Here is a 23,604-nt window from a genome sequence, read left to right on the forward strand (position 1 = left end):
CTTTCAGCGATCCCTCAATGGAAGGTTGATTCATAGTAGGTATGCTTTCTAATAACTTGGGGGCAGAGGTGCAAGGAAACCTGGTCTTAATGTTCACTGGGGCCTCATGTCTGATCTATAAGTATAGCTTAGTATCCTGGCCACTGGCTTGACGAGCTTTGCGGCAGATTTGTATGGGGATGCCAGAGTGCACACTATGTTAATGAATAAATTGAAACCTTCCAAGGGTATGTTGTACATGGGCATGTGGAAAACATTTGGAGGAGCCAAATAAATTTAAAAAATTCAAATGGAGGCTTGGACAAATTTTTCTTTTTGCCATGTGGAAGGCTGAATCACAGCTCATTGTTGTCACTCACTTAGATGTGTGTATTTCCCCAGTAAAGAAAAGTCCCAAGTGCCAACCTTCTAGCTGAGGGGTAGACAAACTTTTTGGCTTGAGAGCCACATCGGGGTTGCAAAACTATATGGAGGGCTGGGTAGGGAAGGCTGTGTCTCCCCAAACAGCCTGGTCCCCACCCCCTCTCTGCCCCCCTCCCCCTTCCTGTCCCCTGATTGCCCTCCTCAGAACCTCTGACCCATCCGACCGCCCCCTCCTGGGACCCCCACCCCTAACCGCCCCCCAGGACCCCACCCCCTATCCAACTGCCCCTTCTCCCTGTCCCCTGACTGCCCCAACCCCTATCCACACCCCCGCCCCCTGACAGGCCCCCTCAGACTCCCATGCTTATCCAACCCCCCCCCTTCCCCTGACTGCCCCCCGGGAACTTTCTGCCCCCTTACCATGCTGCGCTGCCCGGCAGGAGCGGTGGGCCAAAGCGCTGGCAGCGCTGAGGCTGCAAGGGAGGGAGAACAGCAGAGGAGGGGTTGAGGGCTAGCCTCCCCAGTCGGGAACTCAGGGGCTGGATGTGGCCTGCGGGCTGTATTTTACCCACCTCTGTTCTAGTTTCATCTCATTGATGAACCAAGTTCTCTAGCATCTCCTTAGGTGCTGGTTAAAATCTTTCCTGTGATGATGATGTAATGGATAGTCTTCGGTGGACACTCTCACGTAGCCATTTTGTCTTTTCAAACTGTGTTGCTTCCTTGGTGTGTTATGACTTCTCCCACAAGCATATTTACTGCATTACTTCAAATGATTCTAGCCACCCTAGAGTATCATTTGCAGGCTAGAAAGTTGTCAAGGAGGTCAACTTTATCTTCGGCCCCCGCCATCTGTCCCCCACCAAAAAGAGCAGCAAGATATGGGCCAGATCCTCAATTTTGTAAATTGGTGTAATTCCATTGTCTTCAATGGAGCTATGCCAGTTTACACCAGCTAAGGATCTGGCCCACTTTGAACTGGAGAGGAATGTGGTAGAGAATCTTGTTCATTTTAGTGAGTATGAGGTTGTCTAATAGATTTAAAGACCTCTGGGAAGGCTGAGATTGGTGGTACTCTCAGAATATTCAAGTTAATACTGTTAATTATTTAAATAGAAGATGCAGCTCTTCTTAGAGCACTTAGCACCATTCTGTGAGTTAGTGATGACAAATGATAATTAACTTCAAGGGTCAAGTGGCAGGAGATAAACGTACATTATTTGGATGGTAAGCTGTTCGGGCCAGGGACTGTCTAGTACTCTGTTTGTACAGTGCATCACATGATGGGGGCCCTGTTCTTCAGTTAAGAAAAAGTATCATAGAAGGGGATCGAAGGATGAAATTTCCCCATAGTTGAGTAATTGCTACCTTAGCCCTGGATAACTCAACTCAACACTCATAAATGGTAAATCTCTTACTTGACTTGATGATCAGGGTATTTTGATTCCTGTTCTGTAAAAGGATTTAGATTTGTAGTGAATTCCATTTAGTAATGGGCTCAGGGGGATGGTAGCCATTTAAACCAAATAAAATATCCTACAAACTGACTATGCTACAGACACTGGCATCTGACAGTTAGGTTCCTAAATCCATATTTGGACACCTGCCTAATTTTGAGCTTAGCAGTGGAGAGGATCCTGTTGGGTGTCTAGAGGCTGATAGTTATTAGCAGTGGGGGAACTTATGGTAAGTGTGCTTAGAATAATATTGCAGAGATGGGAAGTATAGAAACGCACAACAATAAGTTCAGCCTAAATTTTCAAAAAAGTGAGTAGTGATTTTTTTGGGGGGGTCACAACTTTAAGTTGTCCAACTTGAGAGACCCCCTGGAGTCAGATTTTCAGAACTGCTGGGTACCTGCCCTGAGTCAGTCAGTCTTCTTTAAAGTGTCTGAAGTTGGGCACTCAAAATCATTAGTCACTTGTGAGACCTACATTCTTGATCGTAGAACATAAATTTAATTAATCACTTTGTTAAATAGCATAGATCAAAAAAATTCTTGCTGCTCAGACATGGGGAAGATATAACATCTTGGTAAGAGCTAAAGGAATTTATGGGATGTCATAAAGACTATCTAATTTCATCCTCCAGCAGCAAGGCCATAGCTGTTTAGTTTGGAGGAAATCTCTGTTTTGAGGGTGTTTCTATATTGGCTGAGACAATGGTATCTTAGGAAGATCATATGTTTAAAAACCTGTGCCAAACTACACTGTTTCCCCTTGCAATACTTCCTATGCAAACATTTTTGTGTAATGCTAAATTCCTTTGTTGGAGTATTTTTCATGAGGACAAAGGTTCTTTGAAAGGCAGGAGCCTGCTGCAGTTAGGATGCTTCAGAAGTAACATACCCATTTTCAATTTGAAAACTCAGAAATGGCATCAGATATTTGAAAAACATGAGGAAATGCGAAACTTCATGTAAATGGCTAGATTTCATTTTCTACATTTCATGGTAATTAATACTCTCCACAGCTCCTTAGAATTTCACAGTTTTGCACAAGATCTGTTTTCTAAATTCTGTTTTGCTTTCCTTTTTGCCTTGGGCCAATTTGTCCAGTAAGAACAAAATTTTCATATCTATGGAAATGCTTTTTGTCCTAACAAATGCTCCACTTCCAGTTTTCTCTTGTGAAAAGCCCTTTCACAAGCCTTTTATTTTAATGGGAAAAGTGAAATATTTGAAGAGAAGCTGTAAAACAAGATTTCCTACCCCCTATTTCTGTTGAATTTGACAACTCTTTATAAATTCACCCTACTTCTGTAAAGTCCTGTAATTTGCCTTTCTGGCTCTTCTTTTCAGGGGTGATTAAAAGCCCACTTATGAAACTTCCATCCCATTTAAATATTGTGGGTCTCAGTTTATGTAAAAGAATATTCCCTTTCAGGCTGGTTGGTGTGGAGAAGTATTTGGCTGTTTGCTTAGTGTTTCATCAGCCAGATAATCAGATTATGGTGTTTGGCTCAGCAGCCCTGAAGGAAAGGAAGTAACAGACAGACTGTAGTAGCAATATCTGTCTTGTTCAGAATGCTGTGGTTTAACGGTATAGGGAAAAATCAAGGAGCAGGATGTCTAAATGGAGAGGAGAGATGGAACAACTGCAGCAGGGGAAGTGAGGGCCTGGCAGATGGAAAGCTACAATTGTTTGGATCCCAGCAACTGTGTCCCTGGAACCCAAGAAGAATGATTTTATTTTAGTGGTTGTGTCACCAATGTGGTAGGTGCTGTACAAGCACAAAGGAAAGAACAGTCCATGCCCTGAATTGCTCACCCTCTAGTAAGACTAACAGACTTCTTTGCAGAAAGGGGTACAACTTACAAATAAAGTGGGTCTGGCGATGGCTGGCCATGTTGCAATACATAGTTTTTAGTAAGGTATATAGGCTACCCACAGCTGTCTCTCAACTTCAGAGAAGGTGTCAGAAGAGAGGTTTAAAAGAGTGAATAAAGGAGACAGTGTGGGTGAGAGATGAGTAGGTAGGAAGGGATGAGGTTACAGGAACAGGTGGATTGGTTAGTAAATCGCAGGCAAGAAACCTCAGCATTAGTTAAACTGAGATTATAATGATGAGAGTAAGAGGGTAAGGCCTGGGTTAAGGTCCAAGAACAGGGGCATGGGGGAGTAGATAACAGCTGGATGGAGTGCTGCCTTGAAGGAGAAAGGGGATGGAAGCAGTAGGGATCCAAACATGCTAGTTCTTTGGTAATGATTGTGAAAATGGGGTAAGAGGAAGGGAGGCTGCTAGCAGAAAAAGTACTTGCAGAGGTAGTGTTACAAGGGATAATCCTGGTATTGGGGTGTGCAAGGAGGTGAAGAGAGTGAATGGACCTTAGGAAGTAAAGCAGGGCAAAGAGGGAGTAATAAGGCCAAGACTTTCTACTCCCAGGAGACCTAGCTGGCTCAGAGAGGTGTGAACTTTTCTGGGGTGTGGATTCATTTTCTATGTTAAAAACAAGCTCTAACAGGTCTAACGATGATTCGAACAAGAACAGAATCAAGCCGCCTTGTAGCAAAGATTACTAGAAGGTGACTGGGATATGATATGAATCAAAGCAGTTTCTTCTTTTATTCATTTATTCAAAGACATCTAATATTTTAATGTGAAATCTGAAATTCTGTGGCCCACTTTGAATGCTAGAACTGATACTTGTGATTGAGACATTGTTTCACTTGTTAGGCATGGTCCTAATAAAGGCCATCCTGCGTTCCTTAAAGAAGTAATTAGTCAACAGGGAGTGATGACCTTCTAAGGTTAAAACTTCATTAGATAAAACAGAAATAAGAGCAATTTTCAGTAGTGCTATCAGTGATGCTAATAAACACTAATTATTCAGTGGGCCAGAGGATACTTGCTCGTAGGTGTGCAAACCAGACAGAGGATGGAGACAAAAAGAAGAAAAAAATAAAATAAACAAAACAACACCGGAGCTTAGCTGTGAGATAAAGAAGATACCTCGCCTGCATAGCAGCAGGGAAAATCCTTGTTCTCAACACCCTTTTGAGGTATCAGGAAACTTTAACTAATATTTAAGGAGGTAACCTGATACCAGGTGGTTAAAGCAATAGCCACATTTGAGGCAAAAGGATAATCTCTTGGATCTCTGGTAATTTGGAAGGTTCTTCCAGCAAAGAAAAACAGGAACTGTTTAGTGCTTGTCAGATTACAGTACAGTGCAAACATTGATCATCATAATGTCACTCTGATACAGGTATGGCCCCTGTTTTACAGCATGAGATTAGTGACTTGAGTCACTGAGGGAGTCAATATACAGAGCAGATTAGAAGTTGGGTGTCTCTGGTTCTCGATTCTGTGCTTAAACCCCTAGATAAGGAGGCAAAGTTAGAAGTGACCTGAGAGAGTCTGCAAAACTGAGGAAAGATTGGATACAGCAGGCACACTGGCTGGAATAACAGAGAATGTGCAGGCAGCTGAGAAACGCATGTTGAGACAAACTGAAGTGGGTACATCTAATTATGAAGTTATTTCACTTTTTTGGCAGCAAAGCATCACTTAGAAAATCATATAAATTAGATTCTTCTGGCCCGATGCTGATCTCACATTCATTTTTACATCAGTAACCACATTGACATCAATGGAGTTACTCCTCTTTCACACTGGTGTGAGACTCATACCAGCAATACGCAAACTATATGTGAAAGGCATGTGTAGCACAGATCAGATTTTTAGAATTCCCATGAGAAAGGTCATCTGAAAGCAAGAAACTGAGATGCTATTCTGAGTTCTGTACCATACCCGTAAATTGGGGTCTGTGTGCTGAGAGCAACCCACTCCTTGGAAAATATTGACTATTAGGGGCAGAATACTATTTTTGCTTTCATCAGTGATGCAAGGTATAAAGAAATGGCATTTCTACAGAACATTTTTGGGCATAGCTCTCCCAAAGAGTGAGCTCAATGAGACTACTTGTGTGTCAAGCTAAACATGTGCAAAAGTATGAGCAGTTTTGGGGCCTCTGTTACCTTTTGTCAGTTTCTTAAGTGCCACATAATGGATCAAGCTTTGTTCCTGGATCAGACAATCCATGCCTGTATCTACACTGGATTAAAAAGTAAAATATAAATGAGGCAGAACAAGGAATCTGATATTAATTTGTGAGCTAAGAGCTTCTCTGGCTAAAGCTGGCTATGCAATGCCAACAGTGCCCCAGCAACTACTGGCCTACCACTTTTGCAGCAGATAAATCACTGAAGGAAAAGCATGGGAGCCTTTTGGGAAAAATTGGAGCTACTCTGAAAATGACCTCTTGGCAGGTGATGAGCTGGTAGTGTGTCCCCCAGGCACATGTAGCTGACGGTGTTTTGAAGGCAGCAGAAATTAACTACGTCAGAATTTATATCTGCACCCATTACTGCAGTTTCCAAGAAAAGACTGCGTCAACATGATTCTTGCATGACACCAATGAAATTCACTCACTTCTGAAAAGGACAAGCTGTTTCTTTCTCTGCTGATCGCAGCATGTTAGGAAGTGGTCTCTGTTTATACTTTCTAAAGAAAGATGGCACTGAAGGTTAGAGCTGGTTGGAAAAATTAGATGAAAAGAAAATTTCAACACTAAATGGAAACATTTTTTAAAAAAGCATTTTGTCTTCTGTATTCCCTTTCAGCCAGATCTACTGGAGGAATATATAGAACAGGGAGTCTTTTCAAAGGGTGTCTTTTTAATTGCAGCTGGCCTTTTGATCCATTTACAGTTTGAAAATGGAGTTGTCAACAGCAAGCAGTGAACAATGTTGGGAGGGATCTGTGCCAGAACCAGCACAGCCCACAGCTTAGGTCCTGGGCCTTGACATAGCCCCTTTCTGCTGCTCCAGAGGTGCAAATGGGCTGAGAAGGGCAGGTGAGGACTGTGTGGACAAATTTCAGGTTGCAGAGGGCCAGTGTATCCAGCTCTACGCAACTCCCTGGCAGCTGCTGGTATAGGTGTTTTGGGGACATGTCTGGAGAAACAGTATGGCTAGAGAGTTTGTGCTTACCTGGGCAGGGGCCACTATCAGCCGGCACAAGTCAGGGGCAGCAGAGCTATCCAAAAAGTGTGTGTGTTGGGGGAGGGCAAGGGTTTCTGCCCGCTCCATGGCCTCATCCCTACCCCTCCTCTTTCTCCTTAAGCCTGGCCAAGCTGGACCAGGGCCGGGGAGCCCGGGCCCCATCACCTGCCTGGGGTGGGGGGAGCATGAGAGCAGCCTCTGGCCCATATCCCTGACCCCCACCCCATCCCCAGACCTCACGCCCAGGGCATATGAAGGGTCTGTGGCTCCCCACAGCTGCTCGCGTGGCTCTTACCCCAACCTGACTCCAGCTGGGGGGTGGGGCCTCAGAGCTGCAACCCAGCCATGGTAAGAGTTGCCCAGGCAGCTGTGGGGAGCCATGGACCCTCCACCTGCCCTGGGCAGAGGTCTGATGGGTGGGGACATAAGCTGGGACTGCTTTTTGGGGGGGGGGCACCTTGCGCAGGTGAGGGGGCCCAGGCTATCTACCGCTTCCAGCCTGGTCAGAGGGGGGATGGGACCTCGGGGGGAGGAAGAGAAGGGGCAGGGCCGGGGCCTGTGGTGACAAGTGGAGGGGCCAGGCCCATCCACTTTTACCCTGGCACAAGTTAAAGCAGCTCTGAGGTTACTTGAAATTGCACCAGGAGGTGAGCCAGTGCCTGGCTAGCCCCAGGGATGGGTGTTGTGGGGTGATTCAGCAGTGTCAGTGTAACCCACACACCTTCTGGGTGTGGTGTTCTGTCCCACCTCGTGCCACCAAGGGGGGGTGGGGGAGTCTGCTCTACAGCCTTAGCTAATAGCCAGTTGGCTTTTACCTCATGCTCTAGAGGCTCATGAACTAAGCTCCAGAGACCCCAGGTTCAATACCGCCTGTCCACGACCAGGGTCTGTCGGCGATACATCAGCACTACTCAGCTGGACCCAGCTCACGGCCTGTAACCCCCAAGGACCTGTCTGTTAAATGGCCTGTGAGGGTGAGGAGAAGGGACTATGTTAAATGGAAATTGTATGCTATCAGCTGTTTGTATAAGTGTCAGGTGGAATTGTCCGGGTATGTTATGGGATGAAGACCAAGACACAGAGACTTTGATTCCATCAAGCCTGCTCCTTTGAAACTCTGGGGGGTTTAATTTAAATAGTTGTTGCCCGCCTCCTGAGGCAAGAGGGAGAAGGATCACAGAGGGGGTGGGGGCCCTCCGGTGTGGTCAGAAAGGGAACCTCAGCTAGGCTCTAATCCGTTTAGACTTTCCCTCTGGGAGTGAGAGTAGAAGGGTTACTGAATGTCTTTGTTATGTTTAATCTGGCTAAATACCTTTTTAGTGGCTTTTCAAACCCAGAGGTAAGATATTGTAGAAATCTGCAAAGCCCTTCTAATAGATTTAGGAAAGCAGCCAGGATCACCTGATATGCACAGGCAAGTGTCCTAAGACAAAATTTAGAGCAGGGAAAAGAGCTGTACTAGTGACCCAGAGGTACTTGTGGTAAACAAGGTTTGTGCCCAGAAAGGGGCAGATCATGACTCCAGGTCAGTGTTTCTGAAATGCGGCCACCAGAGGCTTTTCTTGTGGCCACAGCCTCCTGGGCAGTGATTGGGGTGGGGAAGCAGTGGCTCCTACCCTGGGGCTGCCAGCAGGGGTTGGGCCCTGCCCTCCTCTGCAGCCACGAATGCCAGAGGAGCAGCAGCTGGTGTGAGTTCCCCACCTTCCCGGAGTGGTGGGGCTTGGGCTTCCAGCTTCAGCCCTGGGGTGACAGGTGCCAGGCTCTGGCTGCAGGGCTTCATGCTCCATCCCCAGCCTGGGCTTACCCCTCCCCGCCCCCCATCACCCCTGCCCCCCCGCCTCCCTACCCTACCCACCCCTCCATCCATTGCTCAATTTGTCCCCTGGCTTGCCAAGGCTGTGTAAGTCTGCTATGAAAAGTGATGTTTGTTTGTTTGTTAATGTCACTCTTCACTGCCTCCCAGCTAGCTGGTAAGTCTGCTGTGAAAAGTGATACATACAAATATACATATATCAGTTTTCACAGCAGTAACCTTACTAGTTAGCATGTCTTTAATAATAATAATAATAAAAAGGCAGACAAAAAGGCAAAAGAAACAACAACAAAATAGAGAAGAATGTGCAAAGCACCTTATTTTGTTTCTATTCTGTTTAGGTCCCGTAAAGAATAGAAAACTGTACATTATTTTTATTGAGTCTGCAAAAAAACCCACATGCTCAAATCATTGTAATTTATTTATGTATCTGTGCATATTTATTTGTTTCTCCTAAAGTTAATTAAGTATTTTAGGAAAAATTGTCAGAGTGGCCCCAAGGAAGAGTTGGTAGCCACACTCTCAGGGCATCAAAAAATTTCTTGTGAGAACCCTTGCTCTAGGCAAATATCTTCTCTTGCCAAAAGTTTTCTTCTTCATTTTCAAGGTCAGAAGTGTCTTTCCTTTCTTGACATGATTTCCTAAAATAGTCTCATGATAGGGAACCAGGCATCTCTCCTCTTCCCTTTCAGAGTCCAGGGAAAAATATTGGCCACAGTAATGCTATAATATGGTAATCACTAATTCATTTGTATTCACTGTTGTAGTGTTAGTCATAATGAACTCATTTGGCTCAATATCAAGCCAAGAGGGGATAATAGATCTGTGGCAATCGGCATTAATGGGGATTCACACATCTTTCATTTCAAATGGTTATATTCCTTAATTAGCATCAAAGCAACTTATAGAGTCTCTCTGGTTTTAATATGAATAAAAGATTTAACAGGGTTGGACATAACTTGTCCTAGTGATTTTTGGGGGTGCTTATTTACATCATTAGGCTTGTAAGTCACTTGTGCTGAACAGTGGTAGCATCTGAAAGGGCATTCTGCATCTGACCAATCAGGTGTTGGCCCTTATTAAGTCTTGTCCTGAGCCTGTCATCCCTCCACCAGCCCAGAGCGTCTCTGTTCATTCTTCATAATAACCCAAGCATTGCATTAATAGACTTTTATCTTAAGCAAGTTAAGAAATCTGAGTAACACCTTTGTCATACCGGAGTATCCTCCTTGTGAACTGGGCACAGAGGGGACCATCCACAGATGGATCTCTCCATTTTGAGTTGAAGGGGATGTGGTCACCTCTGTGGTACCACCCTGTGTGGCTCCCCCCAGACAAGGAGAAGGCCTTTCTTTGGGGTCTGAGCAGGAACAGGGTGGAGACTGGATAGGCCTAGGAAGTGGCATGGGGTGGCCAAGCCAGGGTGTATTTTGTCCACCTCCCAGCTCCATACGGAATCCTGGAGGAGAGACTCTCCACACAGAGGTCCATAAAGCAGGTTTGGCCAGGGGGAGTCCTAGCTGGTGCAGTTTAGACCTGGGGGAGGAACCATCAGAGACATAAGTTTAGGGGCAACTACATGGCTTTTTCCACCATAGGGACAAGTCCCTCTCCTGAGTGGAAAGAGGTGGAGAAAGCCTTCTCTACAGCCCCACCCCATATGTTTTTCCATGGGAGGGGTACTCTGGGGCATCCATTATTTGGCTTGGACAATGATCTCTGTGCTAGACGCAAAGCAGAGACTTCCTGCCCCAAAGAACTTGCATAAGAACAGCCATACTGGGTCAGACCAATGGTCCATCTAGCCCAGTATCCTGTCTTCTGACAGTTGCCATTGTGAGATGCTTCAGGGGGAATGAACAGAACAGGGCAATTATTGAGTGATTCATCCCTGTCATGTAGTCCCAGTTTCTGGCAGTCCGATGTTAAGGTACACCCAGAGCATGGGGTTGCATCCCTGACCACCTTGGCTAACAGCCATTGATGGACCTATCCTCCATGAACTTATCTAATTCCTCTTGAACCCAGTTAGACTTTTGGCCTTCACAACATCCCCTGGCAACAAGTTCCACAAGTTGATTGTGCACTGTGTGAAGACGTACTTCCTTATGTTTTAACCTGATGCCTGTTCATTTCTTTGGGTGACCCCTGGTTCATGTGTTATGTGAAGTGGCACATAACACATTCGTATTTAATTTCTTCACACCAATCATGATTGTATAGACCTCTATCATATCCCCCTTCGCCATCTCTTTCATAAACTGAACAGTCCCCGTTTTTTTAATCTTCCCTCATATGGAAGCTGTTCCATACCCTTAATGATTTTTGTTTCCATGCTTTGTTCTAATTCTAATATCTTTTTTGAGATAGGGCAATCATAACTGCACACAGTATTCAAGGTGTGGGCATACTGTGGATTTATGTAGTGGCATTATATTTTCCGTCGTCTTATCTATCCTTTACCTAATGGTTCTTAACACTGCTAGCTTTTTGTTTTTTTTACTGCTGCTGCACATTGAGTGGATGTTTTCAGAGAACTATCCACAATGACTCCAAGATCTTTCTTAAGTGGTAACAGCTATGTGTAGTTGGGATTATGTTCTCAAGTGAAAAGTAATGCACTGATCAACACTAAATTTCAGCTGGCATTTTGTTGCCCAGCAACCCACCTTTTCAGATCCTTTTGTAACTGTCACACTGCCTGGAGTGGCTCATGACTGTGAGTGCCAACCTCAGGGCAGACTGTCAAAAGGCAGGGAAGAAACCCCAGATTGGTTGTATGTTCTAGAATTAGATTTCACCAACCCAGTAACAAGTGTGAACTCCTAAAGCACTCCAACAGTCTTACCATGGTGTCAGGGAGTCCCCTTGGACATTCCATCTACCTTGCCACTTAGGCAACTTGGACTATGTGATAGATGAATCACTTACACCAAAAATCACAACAATATTCAGGTTACTCCCAGTCCCAAAGGAGCAGTCACTTACCCAGGTCAAATGTGCTCAGATCTCAAACCAAAGACAATGCCTGTAGCCAATCCTGTAATTAACTAAAGGTTTCTTAACTAAGAAAAGAGATCAGAGTTATTTACAAGATTGAAGCAGGTAAGCATACACACAACTGAGCATACACATACAATCTTAAATTCAAAAGCCAATAGAAGCTTCTATAATAAAAACTTGCTTATGTCCTTTGGGGCCAAGCCAAGCAGCTTGCGGGATCTCTTGCCTTTGTCTAGGAATCTTTTCCCCTCAGAGTTCAGACAGCATAAAGAGACCCAGTTTCTCCTTGTCAGAGATTTTTATCACCCTTGAATCCAAGCTGATGGGACAAGTGCTACATGTAACCTGTGTGTGTGTGGCAATGGACAAAATCTTTATTCCACAATGGCCCACTTGGATTCAATATTCCTTCCTGATTGGCAGGAGGTAGGTCACCCTAAGACGTGCTAATATTTCACATTTGGTAATGCTTCTCCCCTGACTGGGGGGAATTTACAGTCTTAACAAACACTTTTATAGTTACAGAGCAAACATTTACACATTACCTTATAACATGGGATATAAATATTATAAATAGGATTTATGGAATGCCTGTAGGATGCAGCATGTATTAAGTCTAAACACTAGGGCTGTCAAACTATTGAATTAATTGCACTGTTAAACATTAATAGAATACTGTTTAAATATTTTTTGATGTTTTCTACATTTTCAAATATATTTATTTCAATTACAACACAGAATACAAAGTGTACAGTGCTCACTTTATATTTATTTTTGATTACAAGTATTTGCACTGTAAAAAAACAAAGTATTTTTCAATTCACCCAATACAAGTACTGTAGTGCAATCACTTTACCATGAAAGTTGAACTTACAAATGTAGAATTTGTAGAAAAAAACTGATTTTTTTGAATGCAATCTAAAATTTTAGAGGCTGCAAGTCCACTCAGTCCTGCTTGTTCAGCCAATCACTAAGAGAAACACTGTTGTAGCCAGTGTTGCAAGATATTTACATGCCAGATGTCCTAAAGATTCATATGTCCCTTCGTGCTTCAACCACCATTCCAGGGCACATGGGTCCATGCTGATGATGGGTTCTGTTTGATAAGAATCCAAAGCAGTATGGACTGATGTATGTTCATTTTCTTTATCTGAGTCAGATGCCACTAGCAGCAGAATTTTTTCTTTTTTGGTGGTTCGGGTTCTGTAGTTTCCGCATCAGAGTGTTGCTCTTTTAAGATGTCTGTTTAGCACATCTGGCACATAAATACCTTGCAGTGCCGGCTACAAAAGTGACAAGCAAATGCCTGTTCTCACTTTCTGGTGACATTGTAAATAAGAAGAGGGCAGCATAATCTCCTGTAAATGTAAACAAATTTGTCTCTTAGTGATTTGCTGAAAAAGAAGTAGGACTGAGTGGACTTGTAGGCTCTGAAGTTTTACATTGTTTTGTTTTTGAGTGCAGGTATGTAACAAAAAAAATCTACATTTGTAAGTTGCATTTTCACAACAGATTGTAATACAGTACTTGTATGAGGTGAATTGAGAAAAATACTATTTTTACAGTGCAAATATTTAATCAAAAATATTCACTTTGATTTCAGTTACAATGCAGAATACAATATATATGAAAATGTATAAAACCATCCACAATATTTTATAAATTACAATTGGTATTCTATTGTTTAACAGCACAATTAAAACTGCCATTAAGCATGATAGATTTTTTTAAATTGCAATTTTTTTGAGTTAATCGCATGAGTTAACTGTGATTAATCGACAGCCCTACTAACCATTAAATACACTGTTATAACTCTAGTATCTATTTTTGCTAATGTTAACACACACAAGCCAGACTGGTTTCCAACTATGCATTTGTAAGTGTTCAGTGATACCTAGGGACCATGGCATGAGCTGGCACTTGGCCTGCCAGTATCACAGTAACTCTTTGCAGTCTGCTTGAATTTAACTATCTTGAGTAATTTTGTATTGTTTGCAAATTTTGCCACCTCACTGTTTACCCCATTTTCCGGATCATTTATGAATGTGTTAAACAGCACTGGTCAGTACAGATCCTTGGGGACACTGCTATTTACCTCTCTCCACTGTGAAAACTGACCATTTATTCCTACTCTTTGTTTTAACCAGTTACTGATCCATGAGAGGACCTTCACTCTTATCCCATGACTGCTTAGTTTCCTTAAGAGCCTTTGGTGTGGGACCTTGTCATTGCAATCTCATTGTCTGCCTTCTCATTTTCAGCCTTTAACTTAGATGTTGAATCCTTTGCAGTATTGCAATATAGGGTATGGAGTGAATAATTTTTTGTGCTGTTCCCTCCTACTCTACAGGCTTCCACTACCACAAAAATTGGTTTTTGCCAGCAGAGCTGAGTGAATAATTTGCAGTTTCATATTTGTTTGAGATATTTCCCCTCTTCCTCTGTTCATTATTTGTCCATGAACAGATTGATTTTCTTGAATTTATGTTTGAAAATATGTGCAGAATAATTTCAGCAAGTTGTTCTGTCTGTAGATCATTTGGAACAATTTGTTGTCTGAATTCAGTATTTGACATTTGTGCTGCATATGTTAGTTTGGATTGGACTTTCATCTCGTGGTATATTTCTGCTTCCTACTTGTGTGAGCAGAACTCTCTAGAATTCAGTACTCACTTAAGCAGATGTTTCTGAGAACACTTCCATGAGTAAACTCATTTTGCTAAAAGATTTATGGAAAACTAATACAAAAAGGGTTTGAACGCACTTCAAGTTGTTTAAAACCTCAAATATCAACCAAAACTTTTTTGCAGTCTTCATCCAGGTATAGTTACCCCAACCCCCCCCCCCGCCACATATATCTTCCCACGTCTAAAGAGATTATCTAGACAATTCACATCTTGAATCTGTTTGCAATCATAGCTTCTTCTGTCTCATCTCAATTAACTATAATTTCAGAGTCTTACAAGAGTTGATGTGACTTGCAGGAAATATGAGACACAAGGTGGTCAGGTTCCAAATGATGACCAAAGCTATGTACACTTTCAGCATAGGGGGCTATTTAGTCTCTAGAAATATTTCCAGGACCCCACTGACTATTGCTAAATCTTAATGAAAGTTTTGTAGTTTTAATTTTATGTAATTTCTTAGGGGCTAGATCCAGTTCCTGTTGAAGTCAATGGAAAGATTCCCATTGTATTCAGCAGCAGCTCAGTCAGGCTCTAACTGCAGAAATTGATTATCCCGAAGTTCTTTCCATCTAAAGATAAAGTATTTACCTCTTTGAGAGCAGTTTAAAACAGTGATTGTAACGTCTACAGGGGTTTGCATGCTTCATCATGAGACCCCTTTAAAAGAGGGTATTGGAATGGGTATACAATGTGGAAATGTAATTAAGAAGCCATCCCAAATACACAATGCAACCATAACCAATATTCAGATCATAGGGAGGATTTCAGATATAAGGATTTGCCTTTCTTAAGTCATTTAAGGCATAAATTCCCAAACTGAGATCCATGGATAATTGTTGTGCAGAGAACGGGCTGATCATATGGAGCTGGTTCCCCATCCTTGTTTCTGGCTGCTAATCTGCATTAGAAAATTACAAATTCACTACACACCTTATTTTTCAAAGTAAGAAATTGCTGTAACTGCCACAGAGATTTTCTGTGATTCTGAAGGGGAGAGGTGGTGGTCCACATGCTCATGCATTGGCAAGGAGGGGTTTTTTGGGATCATGAGTGGGAGGGAAGGTGTGAGAGACCATCTCTCTATTTACATGGTGTCCACACTATGATTTCAGAGAACCTGGGCAAATCTCAGCAATGAATCTGAGATCTGTGAAACAGACAAATTTCATAATGTAGGTTCAGTCTGTGTGGGTTTTTGCAAACTGATTTTCACTTTGAGATATTGGGGTCAAATATCTAAATCTTAAACAGTTAAAATTACTGAGTTTAGAACTGGTGAAAATTTTCCAAACCTTGGTTTGACACCCTTCCCCCCCCCATTTTTTTTAATTGTGTTAGGACTGGTATAAAAAAATCAAAGATTTTTTGCAAGAAATTCAAGAAAAGTTCTGGTGTTCAATCAGCTGTAACTGAGAGTTGCCTGGTTTTGCATCTTTGCATCATACCCATGCAAAACCTCTAATTTCAACAAGGTATCTATGCAAACCAGAAGTTAGTTCAGCTTCAATCAAAAGATTTGTGAAACTTTTAGCAAGACCATTTAACTAATCTGTTCTGAATGTTACATGAATCAGTGCAGGAGAACAGACTTAATGCACTTCACTCATGTGCCCCAGGCAATCGCCTTTCTAGTAACTTCTGCTACTACTCCAGTAAACTCTTCTGAGATGAACTGAGAGGTGAAATCTCTCTCTCTCACACTCACACTCTCACTCACACACAGCAAGTCTATTATATAAAGGAAATATTGGTGCTAATGATCACTAGACATTACCAGTTATTCTTGATGGTAGCTCCTATTTCTTAAAGGCACACAAACAGCCAGGAGTTCAGAACAGTATCTTCTATTGCGCTCCTGTTCTGGGATATGGTTGGGGTGGGGAAGGGAGTACACTTTAAGGGAATTCAGATTTTAAGAGAGATGCAATTTGTCTTGTTCTATAATAATTTTTTTCTGCAAATGTGACCATTGTCAATGTTCGACAAGGTGTATGCCAGAGGCTAAAGAAAAGCTACTTCTGAGAAATTACTATTTTATATACATAGGTTTCAGAGTAGCAGCTGTGTTAGTCTGTATTCACAAAAAGAAAAGGAGTACTTGTGGCACCTTAGAGACGAACCAATTTATTGGAGCATAAGCTTCATGAAGTGAGCTGTAGCTCACGAAAGCTTATGCTCCAATAAATTGGTTCGTCTCTAAGGTGCCACAAGTACTCCTTTTCTTTTTATTCTATATACATGTGGATTTTACACCCTTCACCCCAAACTGAAAATTCCTCCATAACCTGCAAAGGTGAGTGCTTGTTTGAATGATCTGTCGCAATAGGCGTTTGCTCGGGCAATTTAATTTCTGCTTTTCAGACCTTTACAAGTTTTTATTAATTTATTTTCTCTTTTTGTTTAGGTAACCAGCCATTGTTTTCTCCATTTGGTTCTCAACCGTTCACTGAAGCCAATTTCCACATACCCATTTTAGGCACCTCTGTGCCAAATTTGAGCACCTATATTTAGTGCCCAAATTTAAAAAAAAGTCTCCATGTGCACAGGATGTGTGTGCCACTGCACAGCCAGAAAGTCTGAATATTAATTTAACTTAAATTGGTGAGCCACATTTTTCTACTTTCCCAGCTAAGGTATGTTCCTGAGTGACCTCCAGCCAGAACGGGTTCTCAGCTGATAAGAAAAAGTTATAAAACTGGCATCCCCAAATGAGTTATCAGGTAGCAACACTGAGCCATAACACAGTTAACAAACACCATCCATTTCATGGCTTGGATTGTAAGTTCACCATTTAACAGTAATAATTTCAAATTCAATGACTGCATGGAAGCAGAATTGCTTGGGGCTCAAGATTTGAGTCTCATCAATTAGCATAAGGCCAGAAGGTGAAGCCAAATGATCTGATTAGCTCATAAGAATTCTCTGTTGGCTGTGATACAGTACAGTTAGGCCTGAAAATCCCTGAGTAATTTGTAATAGATATGTGTAAAATCACAATAAGGCATTCTAATGTGAGAACTATATTGTATTTGCATCTAATTTTGGTGGGGTAGCACTCTGCCAACACTCTAAGTAGGAATTAATAAAATACAATTCATGCCCTATCATGTCATATTGCTGGTCTTTCTGAGTGAGATTTTTTTTATCACTTTGCTCATAAATCTAGTCCCTCTAGACAGGAAAATTATTATGAAGCAGAATAATAATAGCTTACATTTCAGAGGACTGCCCACCTTTTCCTCCACATTAAGCAGATCAAGCTGGGACTATTCTCCTCTATTCTGGTGTTAAAATGTTTTATGTTTGGCAGTGACAAATGAAATCAACACTTCTATTCAATTATTTAGTTTCCCAAAGCAATGTTGTACTTGTATCCATCTTCTAAGAACTATTAGTACTATGCATAAAGGGCTGAACTCCAATAGTAAGGACAAATCTTTATACCTACATTGAGCAGGTTACATTTTACAAATACCTAAATGTCAAATTCAGTCATTCCACATAGCTAAAAGAAAGAGTCTATGGGCCTGATCCAAAGCCCGCTGCAACCAGTGTGGGGTCTTTCCATTAACTGTGTCTGGCTTTGGTTCCAGCCCCATGTCCACTGTAAGACTTCTTTAGGAGTATATCCCCTCTACGCTCCAGACCAACAGGTTTGAAATTGATGGGAGCTAGTCACCTAAATATTTTTGAGGATCTGGGCCTACATACTTACCATATGTTGGTATGTGTCCCCATGTTCCTATCTACCCGCATTTCCATTGGTGCTGATAATGCATACTTTAAAGTATTAGAGAATTCTATAGCCCACACTGAATATACACACAGCAAGGTAAAGGTACCAGATAGCACATTCCTACTAAGGGTGGTGGTCGGGTTAGTTTTATAAACCAAGTCTGTATTTAAATAAAAATATAGAAAACTTTAAAGTATGAATAACCAATTATTTTAAAAAAAATAGTATACATGGGTTTCTAGGTCAAGATTTTAAAAACAGCATCTCTGAATTTATACCCTCAATGCTGCAATGTCCAGGCTTTGTAATCTTTTTGGCATGGGTAATTCTGTCTACACAAAGTAAAAGGCTGAGATATGGCCACTTTGGAAAATTGGCCCAGAAGCTAATTTAAAAAAAAAATTCCACTAGAAGTGGACTTCAAACATAATAGCATGTTATAGTTGCGCTTTGCTCATAGTTCTTAACACCTAATTAAATAAAAGGGCAATTAATTCAAAGGAGCAAAGCAATAGATTCATCTTGTACTTCCCATGTTTAGCTGGATTTCCACTTCCCCTCATGATTAAATTAAACGTCTTATTTGACTGACTGATACTTAGGAATTTATAGATGGCAGAAATTATGATACGGTGGTATGTACAGTATTTTAAGAATCAGCTAGAGAATTGCTTCTCTCCTTCTCTCACGCCACCCGCTTGCCTCTGTTATATAAACATTTTTAAAAAGTGTTTAATCTAATTGTTAAAGAATAGCATATGTGAAGAGTAGTAATCTAGCAATGTGAAACATATCATGAGTCCAGGGGAATAAAATATAAGTAGCCTATTTTCTTTCAACACAAGAGAGGAAAAGCACTTGGATTGAAAAAATAAATTAAATCTACTGTACATGATTCTGTCTTAGTGTTCATACTCAGAAACTGCATATCGAATTGCATTTATACCTCTCTGAGGGCTGCAATCCAAAATAGAAACAGCATAGACTCAAAAAGCAGTGTTTCCAGCTTGATTAGTCAGAATCCATGGATATAATTTAAGTAACAGCATTGTCTGCAAATTCATATGCTGTTTCCTACCTGTGGCTCACATCTACCTATCACAAAAAGGAGCTGTTTGTTAAATTGCATTGCACTGTGCTGTGCTTCACTGGATCAAGTGATGTGACTTAGTGCAAAATAAAGTACACTGTACACCACGTATCCTTATTCTATGGGGCAGATATAATCTCTGTAATTATACTATAACCACATGGTAAATACCACGTAAATACATAGTAACTGCATGTTTCTGCAGCTTACTTGTTAATTATGCTTTGTTACCAAGTAGTTCAAAGATAAATTACCATGGAACTTGCAGCTTTTAGCTGTTTGAGGGATCCTAACTTTAGAAACCTGTATAATAAAGTAGTTCATACAGCTGCATTGTTTTTTATCCATTGTCCACTGGAATGGGGAAGGGACATAGTCCACTTATTTCCCCCCAAACCACCAGAGATTCAGTGCAGCTACCTTATTGGGTATCTCTAGTCATGTCTTTGTGGTATGCTTGAGATGCAAAGCTACTTGAAATTTCTACTTGGAGGTCTGGAGAAGTTCAGCAAACTCCTTCTAACGAATGTACCTATCTCAGTTTGAAAACTCTATTAGTCATCTTATGAAAATATCATCTTGGAAATCATTCACACCTATGCAATGAGACTACCCTTTTCTGACACAAGATTCAATTATGCAGGCTCACAGGAAGAAATCATGGTCCCATTGACTTCAACGACGCTAGCATTTCACCCATGAGGTTGACTATCAAGCAGTTCTTTAAACCGCCTATATTCATTTACACAGAAATAGACAAAGAGGTATAAGTATATCAGGTAGCCCACCTCAACTCTACTCTGTGGCCAGAGTTACGCTTATTCCTCCATTTGTAGACTATACTTTATAATTTAATGTTTTAATGGTATTTGTTTAACCTAGAGAAATTTGCTCTCCCCAAGGTGAATCTTTCTTCTGAGCTATGATTTTGTAATGGTTGGCTGGCTTGTCCTCTGGTATAAGGCTAATGCTTGAACTCCATGACTGTTTCTCTTTTCCCATTTCATTACATTCATGAGTCCATGTTGAACCTGCAAAGGGCTGTTGATGGGTAAAACTGCTGCTTCAAATTTGAGAGATTATTCAGAATTAATCTCCTCCTTGGCAACAGATACTAAAGTTTTGGGTTATTTATGCCACAGAATTTAAGCTTTAAACCATCCACCAGCTGATTTAACAGTAACAGACTTTTTAAAGACCTATTTTATATTAACCTATTGCAAGGAAGAAATTTCCTTTTCACTGAAAATTTTAGTGTCTCGATATATTAAGTTTTCAATACTGATAGGAATGGTAGGCCGCTTACAGCTTGAGGTTTTAAATAACATTTCTTCTTATTTATTATTTGTTTCATCATAGTGCCTAGGAGCTATAGTCACGGATGAGGAAGCCATTATGCTACATACTGTACAAAGACAGAGCAAAGAGATGGTGCGTGCCCCAAAGAGCTTGCAATCTAAGGACAAGACAGATGGGAGCATAACAGGAAACAATGAGACATTCTGGGCCAGCATGATAGGCTGTGGTATCAGTGCCCCAGTATTGTGAACAATAGTCTAGTTTTTTGTAGGCATCATGGAAAAGGAGAGATTTGAAGAAGGCTAGTGAGGTATCTTTGCGGATGTTTACAGGGAGTGCTCACAAGTGCAAGAGGCCGCATGGGAGAAAGCGTGAAGGCATGTGTTTGAAAACTTTACAAGTGGATGATGGAGGCTGGCATCATGGGCTGATTGGAGACAGGTGTTGACTTCTTCATCGTGAATGACAGATGATAGCGTGGGGATAGGCTGTGAAGGGCTTTTAAAGTGAGGACAAATAGCTTATATTTGATGTGATAACAAAGTGAGACAGTGAAGTGATGGAAAGAGAGGGGTGGCATTGCAAAGTGACAGGTTAGGAAAATGCATTCTGAATGGGTATGAGCAGGGCAAGATGGCATTTGTCAAAGCCAGAGAAAAGAAGGTTGCAGTAATTGAGATGTGAGATGGTAAGAGCCTGGATGAGTTTTAGCTGTGTGGTTGGATAGGAAAGGCCACATCTTAGAGATGTTATGCAGAAAGAATCAGCAAGTTTTGGACTTAGCCTGGATGTGAGGTCCTAAAGAGAGGTCTGAGTTGAAGATGAACAGTCAGATTACAGGCCTGAGTGACAGGCAGGAGATGGTGTTGTCCACTGTCATTAAGAAAGATGTTAACAGGGATGGTTTGGGAGGGAAGATTAAGAATTCTGTTTTAGTCCTGTTGAGCTTGAGCTGATGGCTAGACATCCACAAGGAGATATCAGAGACAGAGGCTGAGATTTTAGTTCAGACAGAAAGAGACAGGTCTGGAGTAAAGAGATTTGTGAGCCATCAGCATAGAGACGGTAATTTAAACTTGTTGATGACATTACCCAGAGATGAGATTTAGAAGGGGACCAAGGACAGAGCCCTGTGGAACCCGCCCCGAAAGTTGGAGGGGAGATGAGGAGGATCCTCTGAAGGGCACACTGAAGGAGTGATTAGAGAGGTTGGAGGAGAACCAGGAGAGGACAGAGTCATGGAAACCAAAGGAGGATGAGATATCAAAAAGAAAAGTAAGGCTGATGGTGTTGAAGGTGGCTGGCAGGTTGAGGATGATGAAGATGGAGTACTGGTTCTAAGATTTGGCTAGGAAGAGGTCATTAGAGACTTTTGCAAGAGCATTTTTAGTGGAGTGCAAGGGGCAGAAGCCAGACTGGAGAGGTCTAGGATGGAGCTGGAGGAGAACTCCAGACAGTGATTGTAAAGTGTTCAGTGATCTTAGAGATGAAAGGGAGAAGGGTGATGGATGGTAATTGGACAGGCAAGTGGGGTAAAGACGATATTTTTTAAGATAGGAGAATCTAAAGAATAGTGGTATTATGAGGGGAAGGAGCCAGAGCATAGTGAGCAGTTAAGCAGAAAAGTAAGGAAGTAGATGAGAGGGGTGATCAGGAAATGGGATGGGAAGGGATCACTGGGGCATGTTAGAGGGGCTAGAGGAAGAGAGCAGCTGAGAAACTTTGGCATCTGTGACACAGGAAAAGGAAGAGAAAATTGTAGGAGTGGAAAGGGGGAGAGAAGTTCACATTGTACATTGACAATTTTCTCTTGGAAGTAGAGCTAGGGGACATTTTCTCAGTGAATAGTTTGTCCCAAAATTCAGTTGTAGGCTGACCAAAACTGTTTGTGAATTCAGGTCAAATTCTGTGAATAATTTTTTTTTTTTTTTGGTCAAAGAGGGTGGGGGAAGAGAATTGCAAAAAGTAAAAATATTTTGACATTTTCTAAATTAAATATTTTGACTTTTGGTTTTAAAATATTTTGTTTAGAAATTTAGATTTAACCAAAACACCCCCAAAAAGAGTAAGCCGCCTCCTCTGAAAACTAAACAACATTTTTAATTTCAGGTCAATGTGAAATATTTTTTTTTTAAATTTTAGCAAGAACAAATTTAAATTATTTTGTTTCATGTCAACCCAAATCTTTGTTTGGCCACTGAACTGAAAAATCAATTATTCCTCCAGCTCGCGTGGAAGAAATCAGTGAGATGCTATGTAGAGAGAAAAGTGGAAGTTGGAGGAGGGGAAGGGTTTGAGGGTGAGTCAAAAGCGCTAACCCAGGAACCAATTCCGTTAACAAACCCCGTTGCCTACTCTGTCCCCATATCTACTCTAGCGACACCATCAGAGGACCCAAACACATCAGTCAGACCATCAGGGGCTCATTCACCTGCACATCTACCAATGTAATATATGCCATCATGTGTCAGCAATGCCCCTCTGCCATGTACATTGGCCAAACCCTACAGTCTCTATGTAAAAGAATAAATGGAAACAAATCAGACATCAGGAATGGCAACATACAAAAGCCACTAGGAGAACACTTCAATCTCCTTGGACATTCTATAACAGATTTAAAAGTAGCCATCCTTCAACAGAAAAACTTCAAAAACAGACTTCAAAGAGAAACTGCAGAGCTACAATTCATTTGCAAACTTAACATTAATTTGGGCTTGAATAGTGACTGGGAGTGGCTGGCTCACTACAAAAGCAATTTTCCCTCTCTTGGTATTGACACCTCCTCATCAATTATTGGGAATGGACCACATCCACCCTGACTGAATTGGCCTTGTCAGTGCTGGTTCTCCACTTGTAAGGTAACTCCCTTCTCTTCATGTGTCGGTATATTTATGCCTGTTTCTGTAATTTTCACCCCATGCATCTGAAGAAGTGAGGTTTTTTTATCCACGAAAGCTCATGCCCAAATAAATCTGTTAGTCTGTAAGGTGTCACCGGACTCCTCGTTTTTGTGGATACAGACTAACTTGGCTACCCCTTTGAGAAAAGGTTGATGGGATTCAATTAAATTGAAGTAGAATTGTTTAACTAGGAAGGAGGAGAGAACA

The 23,604-nt window shown here is 41.6% G+C and overlaps 1 long non-coding RNA gene across 8 annotated transcripts in view; it reads left to right on the top strand.

Moving 5' to 3' along the window:
* Nucleotides 1-23,604, top strand: part of LOC140914428 (uncharacterized) — a 110,777-nt gene that overhangs the window by 82,798 nt on the left and 4,375 nt on the right. For 7 of the 8 annotated variants that reach the window (XR_013636045.1, XR_012159851.2, XR_013636043.1 and 4 more), the window contains 2 exons: nucleotides 16,777-16,973; nucleotides 20,558-23,355. This is a non-coding gene — a long non-coding RNA (uncharacterized LOC140914428). The remainder of the gene's footprint in view (nucleotides 1-16,776; nucleotides 16,974-20,557; nucleotides 23,356-23,604) is intronic. The other variant, XR_013636044.1, reaches the window with a different exon arrangement.

Source organism: Lepidochelys kempii, chromosome 7 (assembly GCF_965140285.1).
Source record: "Lepidochelys kempii isolate rLepKem1 chromosome 7, rLepKem1.hap1, whole genome shotgun sequence".
In the NCBI taxonomy this organism is placed as follows: domain Eukaryota; kingdom Metazoa; phylum Chordata; order Testudines; family Cheloniidae; genus Lepidochelys; species Lepidochelys kempii.